The sequence below is a fragment of the Macaca fascicularis genome, chromosome 1 (genome assembly GCF_037993035.2).
Source record: "Macaca fascicularis isolate 582-1 chromosome 1, T2T-MFA8v1.1".
NCBI lineage: Eukaryota > Metazoa > Chordata > Mammalia > Primates > Cercopithecidae > Macaca > Macaca fascicularis.
The window spans coordinates 204,516,379-204,540,360 of NC_088375.1; the positions used below are offsets into that span (position 1 = coordinate 204,516,379).

At 47.8% G+C, this 23,982-nt stretch overlaps 1 long non-coding RNA gene across 1 annotated transcript in view; it reads left to right on the plus strand.

The window, feature by feature from the left end:
• Positions 1-5,231: 5,231 nt before the first annotated feature.
• LOC102118268 (uncharacterized) overlaps positions 5,232-23,982 on the plus strand; it is a 31,044-nt gene continuing 12,293 nt past the window's right edge. Inside the window, exons 1-2 of the long non-coding RNA XR_273942.5 lie at positions 5,232-5,507; positions 21,823-22,024. This is a non-coding gene — a long non-coding RNA (uncharacterized lncRNA). The remainder of the gene's footprint in view (positions 5,508-21,822; positions 22,025-23,982) is intronic.

Consider the following 23,982-nt stretch of genomic DNA (forward strand, 5'->3'; position numbering starts at 1 on the left):
GCATCTTTCTTGAGCCCCTACCAGCTGCCATGCCCTGAGCTAGGCACTGAGGGCATGGCATTGAATCAGGCCTGGTCCCTGCCCTGAGGAGCTTGCGGCATAAGAAGGAGGTGGACGTACGATAATCATTGTCACTTCAACAGCAGTGTGGTCCCTGCCATTTACTGAGCCTCTTAATGTGCACAGAGTGCTTTGCATCTGTCACTGCCTCGCAGCCTCCACTGGCCACGTAGGGTCCTGACGGTCCTGCCTACTTCACTGGTGAGAAACTCAAAGCTCAGAGAGGCGAGATGACTTGCCACACTCACCTAGCTGGTGTGGAGTGGAGGTGGGATTTGAACTCAGGGCTTTTGGCCCCCAGTACATCAGCTCTGCCTCACGTTAACAACTCAAACACGAAAGGCCGTGCAGGTCTAGATGAGAGATGCTTCCAGCCATGGGACTCCAGAGGGCCCTGGGGTCAGAGGAGGTGAGTTTGGGGAGGTTCCAGGAGGACATTGAACCGGGGAGGGTGTGGGTGGCTGGAGAGATGAGGGGCAGCTCTCCTGGCAGAGGCCATGTTAAAGTAAGATCAGTGGGCAGGCAGGTCAGAGCTCAGGGCTGTGAAGGGGAGAAGCAGGCAGTGCAGGGTGGGGCAGGGCCCTGCAGGAGCCAGGCCTCCCTCACGCAGGGCTGCGGGAGCTCTGAAAGGCACTGACCACAAGGGACGGTGCAGGACCCCCGGATTAACAGGAATAGGGAGTCCTTCAGTGCCAAGGCCTGAGGAGGGTAAGTCAGAGACAGCTAGAGAGCTGCATGTGTGGAGCTCTGCTGAGAAGGGCTGTGGCCTTTTGGGGAGGAATGCAGCCAATCCGGAGACACAGCAGGGGAGGTGCAGGGAGATGAAGACCTGCTCTCTCATCTCCTGCTCGTGGCCCCAATGGTCAAACCCACCTTGAAGCCAGAGGGCCTGGGAGCCTATCGATGCCTGCACAGGGCCTCCGGGACCACAGAGCAGGATGGCAGCGGAAAGGGCACGGATCAGCTTGCTGGGAAAGACGGCACAGACCCTGAGCAAGGAGCTCTTGGGGATGGGGAATTTTAACGGTGGTTAAAGCCAGGCCGAGACAGTCACTTAATCATTCAAAAAACATTTACAGCTTCCGCATCAGGCTCTGTGTAGGCAGGAAGAGTCAAAGACAGAGATAAGAGCGAATGCTTATTTAGTGCCATCTACACACCAGGCACCACCTAACACTGCAGGTATTCACTCCCTTCATCCTTGCAGACCCTATGAGGTGATGCCAGTGTGATCGCCACTCGAAACATGATGAAAATGAGATACAGAAGGATAAAGTCACCTGCCACATCATGCTTTAGTAAGTGGTGATGCTGGAGCTGGACTCTGGAGCTTCCACCCTTAATGCCCATGCTCTGGCCCCTCCTAGACCATGCCTGGTCTTGTTGGCAAAAGACACAGTGCCTGTCCCACAGTGTCCACGTTCTAGTGGAGGAGGAGACACACAGATGATAGCAACACCGGTGACAAGGACCATTCCAAGGACTGCATGAGATGCTAACTCCACCTTGGAGCAAGAGGGCAGCTTCCCAGAGAGATGACATTCTGCCTGGGATGCTGATGGATACAGAGGAGTTTGCCAGGTAGCCAGGCAAGGCAGGGGAGAGGGCATTTTAGGCAGTGGACACAGCATGAGCGAAGGTGTGGAGGGAAGAGACCGTATCAGGAGTGTAGGAATTGACAAGCCAGTTAGTGTTGCTGGGGCACAAAGTGCAGGGTAGGAAGTGGGGGTTGGAAAGCAGCCCCCGTGCTCCTCCCCTCCCCCGGCTCACAGTGCATCCCAGTGAGCGGTCATTGTCCTGGTCTGAGATCCTCAGGAGCATGGCTGATGTGTTAATCTGTTCTTGCATTGCTATAAGGAAATACCAGAGTCCGAGTAATTTATAATTGGCTCAAGGTTCCACAGGCTGTCCAGGAAGGATGATGGCATCTGCTCGGCTTCTGGGGAAGCCTTAGGAAAGTTACAGTCATGATGGAAGGTGAAGGGGAAGCAGGCACGTCACATGGCCAGAGCAGGAGCAAGAGAGCAAAGGAGGAGGTACCACACACTTTTAAATGACCAGATCCCCCGAGAACTTACTGTCTTGAGGACAGCAGGAAGCAGATGGTGCTAAACCATTCATGAGAATGCCATCCCCACGATCCAATCACCTCCCACCAGGCCCCACCTCCAACACTGGAGATTATAGTTGAACATGAAATGTGGGAGGAGAGACAGATCCAATCTATATCGGCCAGGGTCTTCTGTTCAGGGCCACGGATGAAGTGTAACGTCTCAGTATGGATCACAACACCCTTGGTGCTCTGGCTTTGCCAACCTTCAGCACCACATACGTTGCCTTGGTTTCCCCATCTTGGCAAATGGAGTGAGTTATTGTGATAATGCAAAGATTTTGGAGTTTGCCAGACCTGAGTTCAAATCCTGGCTCAGCCTCTTAGCTTTGTGGCATGGGACATTTCACTTAACCTCTCTGTGCCTCTCTTTCCTCATCTGTAAAATGGAGATAATAATATCTCTACATGGGGTTGTTGTGAATATTAAGTGAACTAATATATGTAAAGCACTTAGTGCAGTGCCAGGCACATAGCAAATACTCAGTAAATAGTAGCCTCATTATTATTATTTTTTTGTTATCATCATCACCCTCTAATCGTTCACTATGTATATATCAAATTTTATGTAATTGGGATCATGCTTTTATTCAGTTGTTTCTTCTCCTCTTCTCCTTTTTTTTAAAAATCAGAGACAGGGTCTCACTCTGGAGTGCAGTGGCACAATTACAGCTCACTGCAGCCTCGACCTCCTGGGCTCAGGTGATCCCCCCACCTCAGCCACCTGAGTAGCTGGCACACCCAGCTAAGTTTTTGTATTTTTTTGTAGCGATGAGGTTTCACCATGTGTTTCACTGGTCTTGAATTCCTGAGCTCAAGCAATTCCCCACTTTGGCCACCCAAAGTGCTGGGATTACAGCTGTAAGGCACCGCCCCTGGCCTTTTTCCTTATGTATTATTATATTGGGAACATTTTCCCAATCCTTAGAAATTTCTCAAAAGCATCATGTTAATAATTTTATATTAGACCAACATTTGGATGCATTAAAATTGGTATCACCATCCTTCAGCTTAGATACTTAGGGGCTACAATATTTCATTCTTATACATCATCAGACTTTGATAAACATCTTGGGGCATTATCTTTGCCTGAATCCCTGATCCCTTCTTCAAGACAGATTCTTAAAAGTGCAATCAGTGCATCAAAGGATATAAATATGTTGAAGCCTCATGGTCTTTATTACTTAATCACTTTCCTGAATGATTTGCTTGACACTCCCTGCCACAGCACTGCATAAGAATGTCTATTTCACCACACATTCATTAGCATTATGTATTAATGTTTTATTTGTTTTTTTGTTTTACTGATTTGATTGGTCCCAGATGATATTTCATGGTATCATTGGCACATGGAGCCCTGACCTGTGGCTCCTATTTCCCAGCAACTTGATAAGCAAATTAAGTTCTGGGGCTTCCAGGAAGCTGCTTGACAAGGACAAGAGCCAACCTGGGATGAAGCAGCCCCAAGTAGGGAGTCAGAGGAGCTGGTCCCATCTCTGCCTCAACTGCCCTGTGCCGCAGGCATGGCTCTCTCCTCCTCCAGGTCTCCCTGTACCCTGTACCCACAGTAGCCTGGTCTCCCTCCCTGGGCCCATCCAGTGCCCAGAACACTGCCTGACACACAGTAGGTGTTCCAGGAATCTTTGCTGAAGCCTGAACTGTCAGATGCTCTTTGAAAAAGACAGGTTGGTTGTAGAATTCTCTTGCTTCCATCTTTTGCTCAAGCTCTCCTTCACTTAGAGTGATTTGTCTCTCTTCACTGCGCTTCAGGCAGGCATGGTGTGTCAAGGTGGTGAAGGACCCAGACTGAAGCCAGGCAGCCTGGCTGTGAATCTTGGCTCCAGGGCCTGGCAACTGTGTAAACTTAGGCATCTTTACCTCTCTGTGCCTCAATTTCCCATTCTAGAAAATTAGAGTAATAATGACTGTTTCCATAGCATTGCCCTGAAAAGTAGATAATTATAGGTATATATGGAGGATTTAGCATAGCCCCAGACACAGATACCCACCATATAAAACATTTCTGGAATTGGATTTCATGGGACAAATTTAAGCCAGGAGAAACTTCTGATCCCAGCAGCTCCTGTCTTAGGAAGAACTCCTGTGAACACCCCTCACTCCTCACCCATCACCCCTATAAGCTGGTTCCCAGCCAGGCTGTGAGACTGCGGGCAGCCCCACCCTGCCCCAGGCTGATGGATTCTCCCTTCACTCCCTTGTCCTTGTAGCGATTTCCTCCGTGCATCCTGAGCCGGCACGCAGCTCATTTGTTCCGTAATGGGCGCCTCTGACAATACTGGTCTCGGAGGACACAGTACTCCATCGTCTCTGACACTCGCCTCCGCAGACTTCCTCTAAAAGGGACTGTCTCCACTGCATGCTGTCCTCAGAACGTGAGCAGATTTTACATCTCACAGATGAGGTGGTGTCAGTGGGAAAAGCTGGGGGTTTCAGATGACACCAGAGCCACCAGGGGCCCAGACTGGGGACAGGCAGGCGATGGCTTCTATCAGAGTCTGGGTCTCCTCCTCTGAGGAGGGACCTTATTCAGGAGATGGTTGTGAGGATTCCAGGGGATAAAGAATGTCGGGCTGGCACCGTGCCTGGCACACAGGGGACCGATGATCATCACTGTCATTGTCAACGGTGGCAGCAGATGTCCACGGGGATGTTGGATTCTCATCCACTCCCCTATGTTCAGTTTTCCCCAAATCACCTGCCTGTCCACACTCACCACCAGAGGCCGAATCAGGGTTAATATCAGAGAAGTGGGTTTGACGGAAGCCCTCACTCTCTCTCCTGTCTGCTGCCCTCCCTGGCTTTTTGCAGGATATCAGGGGTGGGTTCCAGAACATGCTCCTGTGCTTGGACCCCTGTTCAGGTACATAATCCTGGCCAGGGAGGCCCCAGTGTGAGAGGGACCAGGGGACCGTGACAGAGGCCCATCCCCCCGGGGACTGGGAGCCTCACGGGATAGGACCTTTGCTCCTCAGAGGTCCGGGTCAGAGTCCCTGTGGGTTCACGAAGTGAAACTTCTGTTCGCTGAGCCTCCTAGCAAGGCAGTGTCAGGGCTTTCTGTGACATGCAAGGGCTCAGGCTTTGTGAGGGGAGTGAGGATGCCTGGCTAAGATGAGGACGCTGGGCTCACAGACATCAGGGGAGGTGCCTGCGGCCTCTTGGAGGAGCCAAGAACACAAAACCCCCAGGTACAAGGTGAGACACCTCATCTCCACCACCTAATCGTCAAGTCAACCCTGCGTCTCCCCTCCCTTCACTCGGAGACTGAGGAGGAAGCTGACACATCCGCCTTGTCCGTAGGGAAGAAAAGGCAACAAAGGTAGGGGTGTGTGTGTGTGTGTGTGTCTTGCATTTGCTGGTTGGGGAAACATAATGCCAGCCTGGAAAAGTGCCACAGGGAAGCCTGTTTGTCATTTCTACTGTGCCACCCCTGTCCTGGCACCACGCCTCTCCCAGGCCCTGTCTTCTTCCCTTCCATAATGATTGACTGAGCTGCTGCTGTGCACCCCAGGCTGGGGTGGCTGGCACAGGGTGATGGACATGCCAGCTGTGGCCAGGCACCATGCTGATCCATCTCGGCCCCTCCAAGCCAGGCTTGGAGGGAGGAGTGGGGGTGGGGTGGGGGTTACACAGAGGAAGGAGGGGGCAAAAGAGACCTCCAGATGCAGAGGTAGAAATGGGATCCATCGCCATCCTCCCTCCGGACAGCTGCAGACGTGCAGCATGGACAGTTCTACCTCCTCATCCCTCTACTGCAATCAGCTCTGCAAACACTCACCTTGAGAATTCACCAGGGAGTAGGGTGTGGGTTCTAGACCCTCCAACCTTCAGTGTGACCCTGTGCAAGTGGGTTGAGAAAATGTCCTGGGATGGGGTGGGGCTTAAAAATTCTAGATACTGAGGCAGGGCCCAGGCCTCAGCACTGCCGAGAAGTCCCCAGGAGATTCTGATGCAGAGTTAGGCTTGGGGACAACTGGGCACCAACCAGCCCACTGTACAGAGGGAGAAATTGATGACTTGGGGCCTGCGTGCCTCAGGGGGGCTGATCACGAAGGTTCTTCCAGCTGACAGCCTGAGCAGCAGTGACATCTTAATTAAGAGCCAGAGCTTCAATCCCCAGTCAGCCTCTCACCAGCTGTGTGACCTTGGACAAGTGACTGCACCTCTCTGAGTTTCTCCTCTGGGGACTGATGAGGGCCATGGTGCCTGCTCCATGGGAATGTGGGAGGATGTACAGGGCCAGCGACTCCAAAGTGCTCACCCAGTGCTCACACTGGGGCCCAGTCACTGTTAAGAGACTGTCACTGGGACCCCGGTTATGTGGACTCAGTTGTGCCACAGGGTCCCGACCCTGGGAGGCCACACTCTGTGGGACCACGGGGGCTCCCCTTGCCCACCCTCCCACTCTCCCACTTGCTGTTCCTACTTCCTCTCCTTCGAGGGTTGGGGGTGAGGCGCAGGGCTGCAGCGGCTCCACCTGTTCCTCCCCTTCCCACCCTGTCCCTGTTCTTCTCCCACTTAACAAACAGCTTCACTTAAAAAGCCATCTGGGAGAATGGATGGCACAAGGCACATTTGCAGAATAAATTTCTAGGGAAAAAAGCCAAGAAATTCAAGGCACAGCACTTAGGATTCCAGTCTCATTAGGGCCTTAGCTCTGACTGCTGGAGAATCACATGCCTGTGCCATGTGTCCTGCTCGCCCAGCCCCGCCCGGCCCTGCTGCCTTCCCACATTCTGGGCTTTGTTCTCATTTGTCTTCCACGGGGCCTGCTCCCCATGTCTCCACTGGCTTCCCTCCCTCTGGATAAACCTCCTTATCTTTCACCAGGATGGGCTGCATCCGGGGCTTTCCTCATCCCACTCTCCTCTTCTGTGTAGTTGTTGCCTTACCTTGGGTAGCTGCTCCCTCTGTCTGTAGAGGTCCTGGGTGAAGATTCCTAGGGTAGATGTGGGGGCCAATGGGTGGATGTCCTGAGAAGGAGAAATGTGTCCAAAGTTGGGATAGGTGGGCAGCCCTGGGGAGGGGTAATGAGTTCCCCGACACTGAAGGTGTGTGTGCACAGAGGATGGGTGAGCACTCAGCAGAGAGGCCTTGCAGGAAGGAAACAGCACAGAGGCTGAGAGACCTGGGCTAAGTTCTGACCACACTGATTACAAGGAGGTCTGACTTCAGCAACTGACTTGCCTCAGTTCATTTTGTGTTGCTGTCACAGAATACCACAGACTGGGTAATTTATGAAGAACCGAAATTTATTTTCTATTTATTTATTTATTTATATTATACTTTATGTTCTAGGGTACATGTGCACAACGTGCAGGTTTGTTACATATGTATACATGTGCCATGTTGGTGTGCCGTAACCATTAACTCGTCATTCACATTAGGTATATCTCCTAATGCTATCCCTTCCCTGTCCCCCCACCCCACAACAGGCCCCGGTGTGTGATGTTCCCCTTCCTGTGTCCAGGTGTTCTCAATGTTCGGTTCTCACCTATGAGTGAGAACATGCAGTATTTGGTTTTCTGTTCTTGCAATAGTTTGCTGAGAATGATGGTTTCCAGTTGCATTCATGTCCCTACAAAGGACACGAACTCATCCTTTTTTTTGGCTGCATAGTATTCCATGGTGTATACGTGCCACATTTTCTTAATCCAGTCTGTCATTGATGGACATTTGGGTTGGTTCTAAGTCTTTGCTATTGTTAATAGTGCCACAATAAACATATGTGTGCATGTGTCTTTATAGCGGCATGATTTATAATCCTTTGGGTACATCCCCAGTAATGGGATGGCTGAGTCAAATGGTATTTCTAGTTCTAGATCCTTGAGGAATAGCCACACTGTCTTCCACAATGGTTGAACTAGTTTACAGTCCCACCAACAATGTAAAAGTGTTCCTATTTCTCCACATCCTCCCCAGCACCTGTTGTTTCCTGATTTTTTAATGATTGCCATTCTAACTGGTGTGAGATGGTATCTCATTGTTGTTTTGATTTGCATTTCTCTGATGGCTAGTGATGAGCATTTTTTCATGTGTCTGTTGGCTGCATAAATGTCTTCTTTTGAGAAGTGTCTGTTCATATCCTTTGCCCACTTTTTGATGGGATTGTTTGTTTTTTTCTTGTAAATTTGTTTGAGTTATTTGTAGGTTCTGGATATTAACCCTTTGTCAGATGAGTAGATTGCAAAAATTTTCTCCCATACTGTAGGTTGCCTGTTCACTCTGATGGTAGTTTCTTTTGCTGTGCAGCAGCTCTTTAGTTTAATTAGATCCTGTTTGTCAATTTTGGCTTTTGTTGCCACTGCTTTTGGTGTTTGAGACATGAAGTCCTTGCCCATGCCTATGTCCTGAATGGTATTGCCTAGGTTTTCTTCTAAGGTTTTTATGGTTTTAGGTCTAACATTTAAGTCTCTAATCCATCTTGAATTAATTGTTGTATAAGGAGTAAGGAAGGGATCCAGTTTCAGCTTTCTACTTATGGTTAGCCAGTTTTCCCAGCATCATTTATTAAATAGGGAATCCTTTCCCCATTTCTTGTTTTTGTCAGGTTTGTCAAATATCAGATGGTTGTAGAAGTGTGGTATTATTTCTGAGGGCTCTGTTCTGTTCCATTGGTCTATATCTCTGTTTTGGTACCAGTACCATGCTGTTTTGGTTACTGTAGCTTTGTAGTACATTTTGAAGTCAGGTAGCGTGATACCTCCAGCTTTGTTCTTTTGACTTAGGATTGTCTTGGCAAGGCAGGCTCTTTTTTGGTTCCATATGAACTTTAAAGTAGTTTTTTTCAATTCTGTGAAGAAAGTCATTGGTAAATTAATGGGGATGGCATTGAATCTGTAAATTACTTTGGGCAGTATGGCCATTTTCACGATATTGATTCTTCCTATCCATGAGCATGGAATGTTCTTCCATTTGTTTGTGTCCTCTTTTATTTCCTTGAGCAGCAGTTTGTAGTTCTCCTTGAAGAGGTCCCTCACATCCCTTGTAAGTTGGATTCCTAGGTATTTTATTCTCTTTGAAGCAATTGTGAATGGGAGTTCATTCATGATTTGGCTCTCTGTTTGTCTGTTATTGGTGTATAAGAATGCTTGTGATTTTTGCACACTGATTTTGTATCCTGAGACTTTGCTGAAGTTGCTTATCAGCTTGAGGAGATTTTGGACTGAGATGATGGGGTTTTCTAAATAGACAATCATGTTGTCTGCAAACAGGGAAGGCCTTTGACAAAATTCAACAGCCCTTCATGCTAAAAACTCTCAATAAATTTGGTATTGATGGAGCATATTTCAAAATAATAAGAGCTATTTATGACAAACCCACAGCTAATATCATACTAAATGGGCAAAAACTGGAAGCATTCCCCTTAAAAACAGGCACAAGACAGGGATGCCCTCTCTCACCACTCCTATTCAACATAGTGTTGGAAGTTCTGACCAGGGCAATCAGGCAAGAGAAAGAAATAAAGAGTATTCAATTAGGAAAAGAAGAAGTCAAATTGTCCCGAAATTTATTTTCTCGTAGCTCTGGTGGCTTGGAAATCCCAGATCAAGGCTCTGGCATCTGTGAAGACCTTCTTGCTGTGTCCTCACAGGGAGAGGGTCTTCCATTAAACCCTTCTATAAGTGTGCCTAATCCCATTCTTGAGAGAGGAGCCCTCACGGCCTAGTCACCTCTTAAAGGTTTCACCTCTTAATACTTTTACATCGGCAACACCAGAATTTTTGAGGGGCATCCTCAAGTCATAGCATTTCTCCCCTGGCCTCCCCTAGATTCTTGTTCTTCTCACATATGAAATACATTCATCCCATCCCAGTAGCCCCAAAAGGTCTTAACTCATTCTACCATCAACTTTAAGATCTAAGTGCAAAGTCTCATCTAATCAAACATGGGAGAGACTCAAGACACTCATCCTGAGGCAGATTCCCTTCCAGCTGTGAGCCTGTGAAATCAAACACATTTGTGTGCTTCCAAAATATGATGCTGGGAGGGGTGCAGGTCAGACATTTCCATTTCAGAAGGGAGAAACAGAAAAGAAAAAACGGGGCAGGCACCTGTAATCCCAGCACTTTAGGAGGCTGAGGTAGGCGGATCACGAGATTAGGAGTTCGAGACCAGCCTGACCAATGTGGTGAAGTCCCGCCTCTACTAAAAATACAAAAATTAAACTTGCATGGTGGGGTGCACCTGTAATCCCAGCTACTCAGGAGGCTGAGGCAGGAGAACCACTTCAACCCGGGAGGCAGAGGTTGCAGTGAGCCAAGATCATGCCACTGCACTCTAGCTTGGGCAACAGAGCGAGACTCCATCTCAAAAAATAAAAAATAAAAAAATAAAAATAGTGGATGGGTAACAGGTCCCAGGTAAGTCCAAAATCCAACAGGGCAAACAGCATTACATCTTAAGGCTTGAGAATAATCGTTGACTCCAAGTCCAGCCTTCCAGACACATGGGGTAGGTGTTGGGAACCCAAGGCCCTAGCAACCCTTCCTCCGTGGCTTTGCTGGCTGCAGCTCTCATGAATTGGAGTCTCATGCCTTTGGCTCTCCCAGGTTGGAGTTTTGCATGCTGGTGGCTCTACAGCTCTGGGGTCTCAGGGGCAGCCTCACTCCCATGGCATTGCCCTAGTGGGGAGCTCTCTGTGGTAGCTCTATCTCTGCGGCAGTTCTCTGCCTGCGCCCACAGACTTTCTGAGGTATCCATTCACATCTACCTCCACAGCTCCTGCACTCTGCACCCTCCAAGGCTCACCGCTTGAGCTCTCTGGTGCAGTGGCCTAAGCCACACCTGGGTCTGCTTGAGCCATAGGTAGGGTGGTCAAGGAGCGTTGTGCCTGAATAAGGGGAGCAGAGACATGAGGTGTTCCTGAGCAGAGTCCTGAGGCCCCATGTGTGTCCTGGGCCCTTCCTCTGAAACCCTTCTGTCCCCAAGGCCCTAGTACCCTGGGCCTGTGAGGGGCATGGCAGCCTCCAAAGATCTCCAAAATGCCTTTTTGTTATTCTTCCATTCTCTGGATGAAGAGCACCTGGCTTCCTTCTATCCATAGGAATCTCCTTCTCATTTCCGTCTGAGGCCTCATCAGAATGGCGTTCACTATACGTTTTCCTAGAGCATTCTGGTCATGACCACTTAAGTAATTTCTAAGAAGACTGAGGCTTTCTCTACAGCTCTCATCTTCTGAGCCCTCACCAGTATCACCCTTACTTAATACCCTGTTCATGGCAATGCAGGCTTTTTCTAGCATTTGCTTCAAAATTGTTCGTCTCTATCCCATCACCTGCTTCCAAAGCTGCCTCTGCATTTGTAGGTGTTTGTTATAGCAACACTCCATTGTTTTGGTACCAGTTCCTGTCTTAGTCCATTTGTGCTGCTATAGCAAAATTCCAAAGACTGCGTCATTTAGAAAGAACAGAAATTTATTTCTCACAGTTCTGGAGGCTGGGAAGTCCATGGTGAAGGCATTGGCAGGTTTCTCTGGCTAGGGTCTGTTTCTGCTTGCATAATGGAGCTTTGAAAGCTGCATCCTCCAGAGGGGATTAATACTGTATTCATACGGTGGAGGGTAGAAGGGCAAAAAGGGGCCAACTTCCCTCCACCAAGCCATTTTAAGCCACTTTATAGTAGCCTTACTCTGACCTAATTGCCTCCTCCAAGGCCTTGCCTCCCAGCACTGTTGCACTGGGGATAAAGTTTCCAACACATGAATTTTGGGAGATATTTTCAGACCATAGCATGGCATGCTGAGCCTCAGTTTTTTTTCATCTGGAAAGTCAGGCAAAGTAAGTTTCTACTTCCCAGAGTTGTCATGGGGACTAAATGACACGTGTTCAAAGCACTGGGCACAGTGTCTGGCACAATTTGTACTTAATGAATATTGGAGATGATCCTATTATCAGAAAGTGTTCACTCCTTTGAGCAAGCTAAGATTCCAAATTGCTGTACTTCAAAAAGCCCGAGACTCTGAGATTCTATGATTAAGTCATCTCAAGATTATAAGGCTTCTTTGGATTCTAAGCCTTTAAGATATTATGCTTTTGTTCATGTTCAAGATGGACTAATGCAATGAATTTATTGCACTGAACAGCCAAAAGAAACAGCCTGAACAGCCAAAAGAAAGGAAGAAAGAAAGAAAGAGAAATAAGGAAGGAAGGAAAGAAAGAAAGAAAAAGAGAAAAAGAAAGAAAAAAAGAAAGAGAAAGAAAGAAAAATATATAAACCAATGTTTTTATAAAGACACTGGACATCAGATAACCAAGGACAGTGATCCCTGAGGAAAAGGGATACAAGGGAGATGAGTCCTCTGATGACCCCCAGCTCACTGCCTGAGGAAGGTTTTCAGATCACTGTGCAGGAAGCAGGAGCCCAGGTGGAACCCAGCAGGCTCCTGGAATGGAGGAGAGGAGCAGAGTCAGGGGAGACTCAGGCAGCTCGAGTTTACAAGGATGGAGCACCAGACAGGAGAGAGCTGCACAAGAAAAGAGAACCCCAGAGATGTACAGGGGGTGCCCCTCAAGTATTTGACTGAGCACTGATCCGTCCATTGTGTGACAACAATGCCAGGAGAGAACAATTTGAGAGTACTGGGGTGAACAGCAGCCAGCACTGGTCCAGGGCCAGGAATAATGGCTGTGTTCACCAGCTAGACTGAAAACTCTCTGAATTCGTGGGGCATGGGGCAGAGTGCTCAAAAAGATCTTGTCTCAGATGTGGGGAGTTATTCGTCCTAGACTAATTTATGTACATCTTCTAGTTTCCTAGGGCTGCCACAAGCCAGGTGGCTGAAAACAAGAGAAATTCTTTCCCTCACAGTTTAGGAGGCCAGAAGTCTGAAATTAAGGTGTTGGTAGGGTTAGTTCCTTCTGGAGTTTGTGAAGGAGAATCATTTCCATGCCTATCTCTCAGCTTCTGGTGGTAATCTCTGCAATCTTGGCTTGTAGGTACATCTCTCTAACCTCTGCTTCTATCTTCATATTACATTCTTCCCTGTGTGTCTTCATATGACCTTTTTTTTTTTCCCCCCCACTGTCATCCAGTCTGGAGTGCAGTAGTGTGATCATGGCTCACTGCAGCCTCGACCTGGGCTTAAGTGGTCTTCCCACTTCAGCCTCTTGAGTAACCGGGACAATAGGCGCTCACCACCATGCCCAGATAGTTTTTGTATTTTTAGTAGTGACGGGGTTTCACCATGTTGCCCAGGCTGGTCTTGAACTCCTGGGCTGAAGCAATCCACCTGTCTTGGTCTCCCAAAGTTCTGGGATTACAGGCATGAGCCACTATTCCTGGCCCATATGACTTTCTTACAAGGACACCAGTCATTGAATTTAGGGCTCACCCTAATCCAGTATGATCTCATTTTAACTAATTACATCTGCAAACACCCTGTTTCCAAATAAGGTCCCATTTTTAAGTTTCACATGGACAGGATTTTGCAGGGGACACTGTTTAGCCTAATACAACAAGTTAAAGGTAATACCCAGAAGGATCAAGCTGTTTCCAAGTAATTTAACTATATCCCAGAACAAAGCTCAAGAATATTTACAGGAATACAAAAAGGAAAAAAAAGATCAAATACCCACCAGGGTAAAATTTACAATGTCTAGCAGCTAAACAAAAATTACCAGTCATACAAAGAGGCACAAAAACACAACCCATACTGAAGAGAATACTGAATTAATTGAAATCAGCACAAAACTGATGCCAGTATTATAATGAGAAGACAAGGACATTAAGCTAGCTATTGAACTGTATCCCAGGTGTTCAAAACATAGAGACACGAAGTGCATAAAAGCCCTAACTTGAATTCTAGACGTAAGAACTATAATGTCTGAGATGTAAAATTCAGTGGATAAGATCAACAGTAGGCAACATCTTTAATGTAATGAAAGAAAAAACCTGTTAATCTAGATTTCTTTACCCAGCAAAAATACTGTATTAGTCCATTCTTGCATTGCTATAAAGAACTACCCGAGACTGGGTAATTTATAAAGAAAAGAGGTTTCATTGACTCATGGTTCTGCAGGTCTTACAGGAGGCATGACTGGGAAGGCCTCAGGAAACTTACAGTCATGGCAGAAGTGAAGAGGAAGCAGGAACATCTTCCATGGCCAGGGTAGAAGGAAGAGAGAGAAAGGGGAGGTGCTACACACTTTTAAACAACCAGATCTCATGAGAACTCACTACCATGACAACAGCAAGGGGGAAATCTGCCCCCATGATCCAATCACCTCCCTCCAGGCCCCTCTTCCAACATTGGGGATTACAATGTGACATGAGATTTGGGTGTGGACACAGACGCAAACCATATCAAACAGCTTCCAAAAAATGAAGGCAAAATAAAGTTGTTTTTAGCCATATGAAAGCTGAAAGAATTAATCATAAAATACTACAAGAAATGATATAAGAAGTCCCTCAGGAAGAAGAAAAATGGTACTGTGTGAAATTGATTATGTGCTGCATAATGACATTTTGGTAAATGACAGACCACACGGCCAACAATGGTCTACAAGATTATAATGCAGTTGAAAAATTCCTATTGCCTAGTGATGCAGCCATAATGACATCATAACACAACACATTGCTCACGTGTTTGTGGTGATACCAGAGTAAACAAACCTATTCCACTGCCAGTCATATAAAAGTCTAGCACATACAATTATATATAGTACAGAATAGTTGCTAATGATAACAAATCACCATGTTACTGGTTTATGTATTTACTATGTTATACCTTTTATCACTGTTAGAGTATACTTCTTCTACTTATAAAAAAAGTTAACTATAAAGCAGCCTCAGGGGCCGGGTGTGGTGGCTCACACCTGTAATCCCAGCACTTTCGGAGGCCGAGGCAGGTGGATCATGAGGTCGAGAGATCGAGACCATCCTGGCCAGCATGGTGCAAGCCCGACTCTACTAAAAATACAAAAATTAGCTGGACATGGTAGGGCGCACCTGTAGTCCCAGCTACTCAGGAGACTGAGGCAGGAGAATCATTTGAACCCGGGAGGCGGAGGTTGCAGTAAGCCAAGATTGTGTCACTACACTCCAGCCTGGGCAACAGAGTGAGGCTCCGTCTCAAAAACAAAAACAAAAACAAAACAGCCTCAGGCAGGTCCTTCAGGAGGTATCCAGAAGAAGGCACCTTTACCACAGGGATGACAGCTCCGTGAGTATTATTGCCCCTGAAGACCTTCCAGTGGGACAAGATGTAGAGGTGGAAGACAGTGATACTGATGATCCTGACCCTGTGCAGGCCTGGGCTAATGTATGTGTTTGTGCCTTAGTTTTTAACAACAAAAAAAGTTTAAATAGGGAAAATTTATTGTTTTGTAAAGACTTACAGAATAAGGATACAAAGAAATAAAATATTTTTGTACAGCTATACAATGTTTGTGTTTTAAGCATTATTGCAAAAGAGTAAAAAAGTTAAAAAGTTTATAAAGTAGGCCAGGCGCAGTGGCTCACACCTCTAATCCTAGCACTTTGGGAGGCCGAGGCGGGTGGATCACCTGAGGTTGGGAGTTCAAGACCAGCCTGATCAACATGGAGAAACCCCGTCTCTACTAAAAATACAAAATTAGCTGGGCGTGGTGGTGCATGCCTGTAATCCCAGCTACTCGAGAGGCTGAGGCAGGAGAATCGCTTGAATCTGGGAGACAGAGGTTGCGGTGAGCCGAGGTCGTGCCATTGCACTCCAGCCTGGGCAACAAGAGCGAAACTTCGTCTAAAAAATAAAGAAAGTTTATAAAGTAAAAAAGTCACAGTAAGCTTAGGTTAATTTGTTTTTGAAGAAAGAAAATATTATTTTATAAACCTAGTGTAGCCTAAGTGTACAGGGTTTATAAGGTCTACAGTAATGTACACTAATGCCCTGGGGCGTCACATTCACTCACCAGTCACTCACAGACTCACCCAGAGCAGCTTCCAGTCCTGCAATCTCCACTCATGGTAAGTGCCTTGTATATGTGTACCATTTTTATATTGTATTCTGTATTTTTACTGTACCTTTTCTATGTTTAGATACACAAATACTTACCATTGTGTTACAGTTGCTTACAGAATTCAGTACAGAAATATACTAGGTTGGTAGCCGAGGAGCAATAGGCTATTTTATCTAGCCTAGGTGGGGAGTAGGCGCTACCATCTAGGTTTTCATAAGGACACTCTATGATGTTCCCATGAAGAAATCGGCTAATGCATTTCTCAGAACCATCCTTGCCATTAGGCAACACATGACTGCATTTTGCTGTGATAAGAAAGATGGACCAATGGGTGATGAGACCTGCTCATTCTGTCACAGCTCCAGAGGCTGTGGGGCCCGTCCCTGAGGACAGGGTAGGAGGAAAACATCCTGAGGAACCTATGGGCACTGCACAGGGAAAGCAGGGGGCAGTGGAAGCCATCTGTGGGGTTATGAGAGGCTTAGAGATCCCATGTGGACCATCAGTGTCTCCTAAACAGACCCACGAAGGGGTGCCAGGAGCAGGCAGGCATCTGGGCCCACCACTGCTGGCCCCACGTGAATACCCAGACCTGCCCCGTCTAGGAAGTGAGGCCTTCAGAACAGGAGAAGCAGGCCCTGGGTCCACTGTCCCTCCTTCCCTCTGACCATGACACCCCACAAAGGCCCTGTCTCTAGTGCAGTGATAGGGCTGGACTGGGCCTGCACGGTGCCGTCTCAAAGCTCCCAGGTTATCTGAGTGTGCAGCCAGGTGAGGATGCTGCTCTAATGCCAGGGTTTGGGCTGCATAACCCAGGGGCCAGGGGCAGGGGGGCCACCAGTATCCCCTCCCATCCATGCCTCCGTGGACTCAGGGGCTCTGCTAGGACCTGGGGGATTCATTGTTGAATCCCCCTCCACTGCTCCAGGCAGGAGGTGCTGTTCAGTGTTTTAGGAAGCATTTGCTGAGCACTTACCGTGTCTGGACCACACAAAATCCACACATTCCCCAGGCTGACAGTTCCTTCCATGATCTGCCCACACCCCTCTCCCACCTCACCTCCACACCCTACCTACTTCTGTTCAGCCATCCTGATGCATGTGGGCCCATAGCTCCCATGCTCCTTGAACATGGAATTGGGCTGTGTTTCTAGTTGCTGTCAGCAAGGGCTGGATCTGGGGAAGGAAGCTGGGGAGGCATTGCATGAAGCCTTAGTTCCAGATCTAAGGTCAGAGCAGCCAGGGATGTTCCCGGGTGTTAGACATCCAGGCTGCAACTGAGATATTTTTGAGGATGAGAAATCCCTTTTCCCTTCTGTGGACAGCCTCTTCTCTAGACTGAAAACAGTGCAGCCTGCTTCCCCCACTCCTTCGGCCTCAACTCCAGCCCCCTTCCTGGACACTCAGAGAGTAGGGCCGTACAACCTAGAGCAGGGGTCCCCAACCCCTAGGCTACGGACTGGTACTGGTCTATGGCCTGTTAGGAACTGGGCCGCACAGAAGGAGGTGAGCAGCGGAGCAAGCGAAGCTTCATCTGTATTTACAGCCACTCCCCGTTGCTTGTATTACTGCCTGAGTGCTGCCTCCTGTCAGATTAACGGCAGCATTAGATTCTCATAGGAGACTTGTGAACTGCATATGCAAGGGATCTAGGTTGCGCACTCCTTATGAGAACCTAATGCCTGATGATCTGTCACTGTCTCCTACCACACCCAGATGGGACCATCTGGTTGCAGAAAAACAAGCTCAGGGTTCCCACTGATTGTACTTTATGGTGAGTTGTATAATTATTTCATTATATATTTCAATGTAATAATAATAGAGATAATGTGCACAATAAATGTAATCACTTGAATCATCCCCAAAGCATCCCCCCTCCACGCCCATCTGTGGAAAAATTGTCCTCCACAAAAGTGGTCCATGGTGCCAAAAAGGTTGGGTGGAGACCCCTGACCTAGAGGACTGTGAGGGCTGGTTCAGTTTTGTTCTGTTTGTGTGTGTGTGTGTGTTTGGGCAATGCCCCAGGTGGTGGTGAGACAGTGTCCATTTCGCAGATGCAGAAACTGAGACTCAGGGGAGGGGAGAGTTTTGCCCACCTTTGCTGGGTCAGGACTTGTTCGTGTTGGGAGCCAGCCCGGGTCTGTCTGGCATTGTTATCCTCTCTGCTGTCCTGCCCTTGCTGTGCCTGGCTTGGTTTGTGGAGCAGTTTGCCCTCAGTGGGCCCCCTGGGACAGATGGTTTGCTCAGGGCTAAGGCACTTCTGTCATGTCAAACTCAGGTCATGATGCTCCCCACAGAGGGTCAGGTCATCCAAACACGTGAGCCCATGTTGGGTGCTGCAGAGCTGGAGTCTGCAGAGTCAGGGGTCTTGGCCTAAACACCCAGGAAGCCCTTATGACCTAAACACTCTTGGGTGGAAACCTGGGGAAGTCCATTTCCTGCCATGATTTTCCTGGATCCTTGGAGGTTAAAGTAATTCTACTCTAGCTTCTGCCCTGGCCCCTAGACACACTAACCCAGTTGTGTCTTCAGCCTCTTCTGATGTCCCCACCTGTTCCACACCAGCACCCACAGGGCTGCAGGCCTCTCCAATGATGGGGCTCATGAAGAGGCAGTCAGGCCCCCCACACAGTGTCAAGTGTGGTTAGTAGTACCCCCAAGCTAATCAAGCTGCCCCTTTGCTTAGAACTCTTCCATGCCAGCTGGGAAACTTCGAGTAAACCCAGCCCTGCTGCCAAGGTCACAAAGCCCTGCAGGTCGGCTGTTGCCTCCTCCACCTCCGCACATTCTTTCCTCACCACACACAACCCCAGGGCCTTCTTTAGATCCTCCAACACACTCCTTCCTACCCCAGGGCCTTTGCACATGAGGTTCCTGCTCCCTAGATCACTCTAGCCCTTACTCTTCAGGTAACTGGCTTATTCAGCCTCAGGTTAGATATCAGCTCCTAACGTCACCTGCCAATCCAGGTTAGTCCCCCTGACTATTCTTCCACATAGCCTCTTGCACATGGCATGTTTGGCTCATTTCAAGGTGTACTTCAATCTTTGTGACTTTTCCTTGAAGGGCCATGTCTTCCTCCTGGCTATGAGCCCTAGGAGGGTGGGCACCTTGTCTGACTTCTTTATTTCTCATTCTTGCTCCCAGCATTTGCCTGGCACAAGTAGGTGCTCAGCAAATGATCTCGAAGGATAAGTCAAACCATAAGAACAGGAAGGGAGTAAAGAATAAAAATGCCCCGTTCCTTTAAATGAACAGAAATAACTCAGGATGTTAATTATTTTTTATTTTAGGGGTGGGATATTTTATTTGATTATTGTTTATTTTACTTTCAAAAATGAACTCACACTGCATAATTAGAATTGAAAATTATAGTTTCGGTCTCTGGTTTGTGTCTAGACTCTTGCCTTAGCGATAGGAGTCGTTTCCTATCTGAGCTGAAACCTCTCGGGGCATGGGCTTGGGTTGGGGGTACAGTTTAATGTCCCAAACTGCTGGTTAGATCAGGAAAGTGAGCTGATCTCAGGGCAGGGCTGCTGTGCTAACGGTCTCCCACTAACAAGCCAGGGGGACTGAGCCTACCTGCTGTCCCTCTGTCCACAGCCACTGCCCCCGGCCTACCTGCATCTCCCCTATCTCCACCCCAGACTTTCCCTAGAGGTAGGAGCTGTGTCCAACATCCAGAGATGGAATTAGCCAACTTCATCCCCAAGTCCTCTTCAAGGGAATTCTGAAAAGTGAGGCTTCCTGGATCCTCTCCTGTAGAGCAGGTGAGGTGGGGCAGAGTAGGGAATGTGAAGGGCTGGCTGGGGCATCTCTAGATTGTCAAATCCCCATCAGAGATAACAGCTCTCCCCATTAAAGCTGCTCAATTCAACCAGTGTTTGTTATTTTCATCACCATTCTCATTACCATGACAATTATCATCACCATCATCACCATTACTACCACTGTATCATAACCATCGTACCATCACCATTATCATCACCATCACCACCATCATCACCATCACTGTCACCATTATCATCACCATCCCCATCACTCATTACCATTACCATCATCATCATCATCATCCTCATCATCACCATCACCATCCCCACCTGCATCACTACCACTATCACCATCACTGTTATCACCATCACCTTCATCACTATCATCACCATTACCACCATCACTCATTACAATGACCATCACCACCATTATCATCATCTTCATAATCACCATCACCATTACCACCACCTGCATCACCACCACAACCATCATCACCATTATCACCATCACTCCTTACAATTACAATCACCACTATCATCATTATTATCACCATCACCGTCATCACTGTTATCATCATCATCATCATCACTAACGTTACATTACCATTACCACCATTACCATCACCATCATCATTATTATCACCATCACCATCATCACTCATTACCATCACCACCACCACTATCATTATCATCATCATCCTCATTATCACCAACACATCTGCATCACAATCACACCACCACTATCATCACCATTATTATCACCATCACCATCATCACTATCATTGCCATCACAATCAGTAACATTACCATTACCATTACTATTACCATCATTACTCATTACCATTACCAACACCACTACCTCATCATCACCATCATCATCATTACCGCCATCACCATCATCACTCTCATTACCATTACTATTACCATCATCACCTATTACCATCACCACTATCAACACCATCACTATAATCACCAGTACTATTATTACTAACTTTACCATTACTCTTACTATCATCAGTTATTACCATTACCACCATTACTATCATCTACCATTACCATTACCATCATTACCATCATCCTCACCACCAACTTAGCTAGTTCCATGTTCCAGCCACTTTATATACACAATTGCACATCCTGATGTAAGATGGCTTGAAGGGCCGATGTGAGTATGTGATGTGGTTTGGCTCTGTGTTCCCACCCAAATCTCATCTCAAATTGTAATCCCTGTAATCCCCACATTTGAGGGAGGAACCTGGTGGGAGGTGATTGGATCATGGTAGCAGTTTTCCCCAGGCTGTTCTCTTGATAGTGAGTAAATCCCATGAGATCTGATGGTTTTATAAAGGGCAGTTCCCCTGTGCTCACTCTTCTCTCTCCCGCCACCTTGTGAAGAAGGTGACTGCTTCCCCTTCTGCCATGATTGTAAGTTTCCTGAGGCCTCCCCAGCCATGCAGAACTGTGAGTCAATTAAACCTCTTTCCTTTATAAATTACCCAGTCTCAGGGAAGTTCTTTGTAGCAGTGTGAAAATGGACTAATACAGTATGAAAGCTCGTGATTTGGTTGCCACAGGCTCTGCAATTTGTATCCACATCATTCTTTAAGACAGAAACTATCAGAATAAGCTGGGAAGATGTGGCTACTTTCTGGACACGAACTTCAAAGTATAGAGAGCCCTCCACCCACACTCGTGCCCCCTTAGTGACCCAGGACAACCTGAGAGCCTTCCCAGAAGCCTTTCTGCTACTGCCCACTGCAACCCTTAGTCCCATAAAGTTTCTCTCCTCAGAGTCAAGGAGGTTAATGCCTGCCTTGTTTTCAACCTCTCTTGGGCTTTCCCTCTGCTCCAAATTTTGTGATTTGAGCAAAAAAATGTGTTCTCCATCCTTAGGCCTTATCATTTTTCAATACTTCTGTCCTATCCAGCTCTCAACCTACAGTTTTTACTAAGTAATACTGATGCTAGAGTGATGGAGACTAAGCTTCACCCAACAAACCCTGGGGCAGCACAGAATGGGAGGATGGAACACGAGGCATTTCTGGCAACAGTGGGGCAGAGAGCTGAGAAGAGCCTGGCCTGGGACCCGTCTTCACTCCTGTCTTCGTCTGCTTGGGCTGCCACAAGAAGGTAAGCCACAGACTGGGAGGCTTCAACAACAGACATTCATTTTCTCACCATTCCAAAGGCTAAAAGTTCAAGACCAAGGTGTCAGCAGGTTTGGTTTCTCCTGAGGCCCCTCGCCTTGGCTTGTGGATGCTGTCAGGCTTCCTGCTGTGTCCTCACGTGGCCTTCCTCTGTGTACACAGGGGAAGGTGTCTGTTCCTCTTCTTTTATCGTTTTTTTGGCAAGGTCTCACTGTGTTGCCCAGGCTGGTGTGCAGTGGCGTGATCTCAGCTCACTGGAACCTCCGCCTCCTGGGTTCAAGCAATTATCATGCCTCAGCCTCTGAAGTAGCTGGGATTACAGGCATGCACCACCACGCCTGGCTAAATTTTGTATTTTTAGTAGACTTGGGGTTTCGCCATATTGACCAGGCTGGTCTTAAACTCCTGACCTCAGGTGATCCTCCTGCCTCAGCCTCCCGAGTAGCTGGGATTACAGGCATGCACCACCATGACTGGCTAATTTTTGTATTTTTAGTAGAGACGGGATTTTGGAATGTTAGCCAGGCTGGTCTCAAACTCCTAACCTCAGGTGAGCTGCCTGCTTCAGCCTCCCAAAGTGCTGGGATTCCAGGCGTGAGCCACTGTGCCCAGCCCTCTTCCTCTTCTTATAAGGACAAGAGTCTTCTTGGCTTAGGGTCACCATCCCGATGACCTCATGCAGCTTTACCTCTTTGAAGACTCTGTCTCCAAATACAGTAGCATTGGGGGTTAGGGCTTCAACATATGAATTTTCGGGTGACACAATTCCATCCGTAACAATCATCCTCATCATCTTCCCCACCACCACTACTGTCATCTTCATTATTGTCATTGTTATCACCATTGTCACCATTAATATCATCAGAATCCTCATCACCATAAACATCATCATCATTGCATGTAACTCACATTAAACACTTGCTTAGTGCTGAGCATAGCGCTATACATGGATTACCTCATTTAACCCTCTTGACAACGGTGAGGCAGGTATACCTGTTGTCCTCATTTTACACATGAGGAAACTGAGGCACCGAGCGGTCAAGTCACTTGCCCAGGGTCACATGGTAAGCGGGGAGTTGGGCTTTGCGTACACCCTCTTAACCACTACACTCTGTCTCTGTCATGGTGAGAAAGTACTTCTCTGTGTCTAACTTTTCACTCTCCTGCTGTGGCCAGAGTCTGATTCCTTATTCTGATATCAGAGGAGTCCACAGGCGGAATCAAGGGGAAGGTTCCAGGGCACTCTCCACTGCTTTCCTTTTATCTCTTCTCCTCCCACACTCTCCCTGGGGGGTCCCCTTCACACCTGAGATTTAAATTATCACCTTTCTGTTGATAATTCCCAAAGCCCTCACACCCCAGGAGCTTCCCGTGCAGCCAGACCTCCTGCAGTGATCACCTGAGCACCTGCTGGTTTATACTGGTTTATCACAGATGGGAAACTGGGGTCCAGAGCGGGAGACTTCAGATCTGAGGTTGCACAACCAGCAAGCAGCAGAGCCAGGGTCCAGGCCAGGGATTCCCCAGTGCTGACCATCAGGTTTAAACCTCCGCCCGCCTCACTCTGAAGTCCCATGCTCCTAACCCTGATGCTTTCTCTGCCTGGGGGACCTCCACCCCACCCCGCAGCTGTTTCCATCTGGAAAATATACACTGTTGAGAAAATACACTGTTGAGAGCCAAATCAAGGGACGCTTCCACTGAATGGCCTTCCTTGATCTCTCCTCTAAAGTAGCCCCATCCCTAGGCAGAGTCCCTGTGTGAGCGTAAAAATCTTCTGTATCTGTACCATTTGCCCATGTGTCCTTCTCCCCCTTGACATGATGGATCGGCTGAGACAGGGAGGATGGCCACACTTTGGCTGGGACAGTAGGTGCAGGGAGAGGAAATGGGTTTGGGAGACTTGGAAGGGCTGCAGCTCAGAATAGGAAGAGGTCTGGG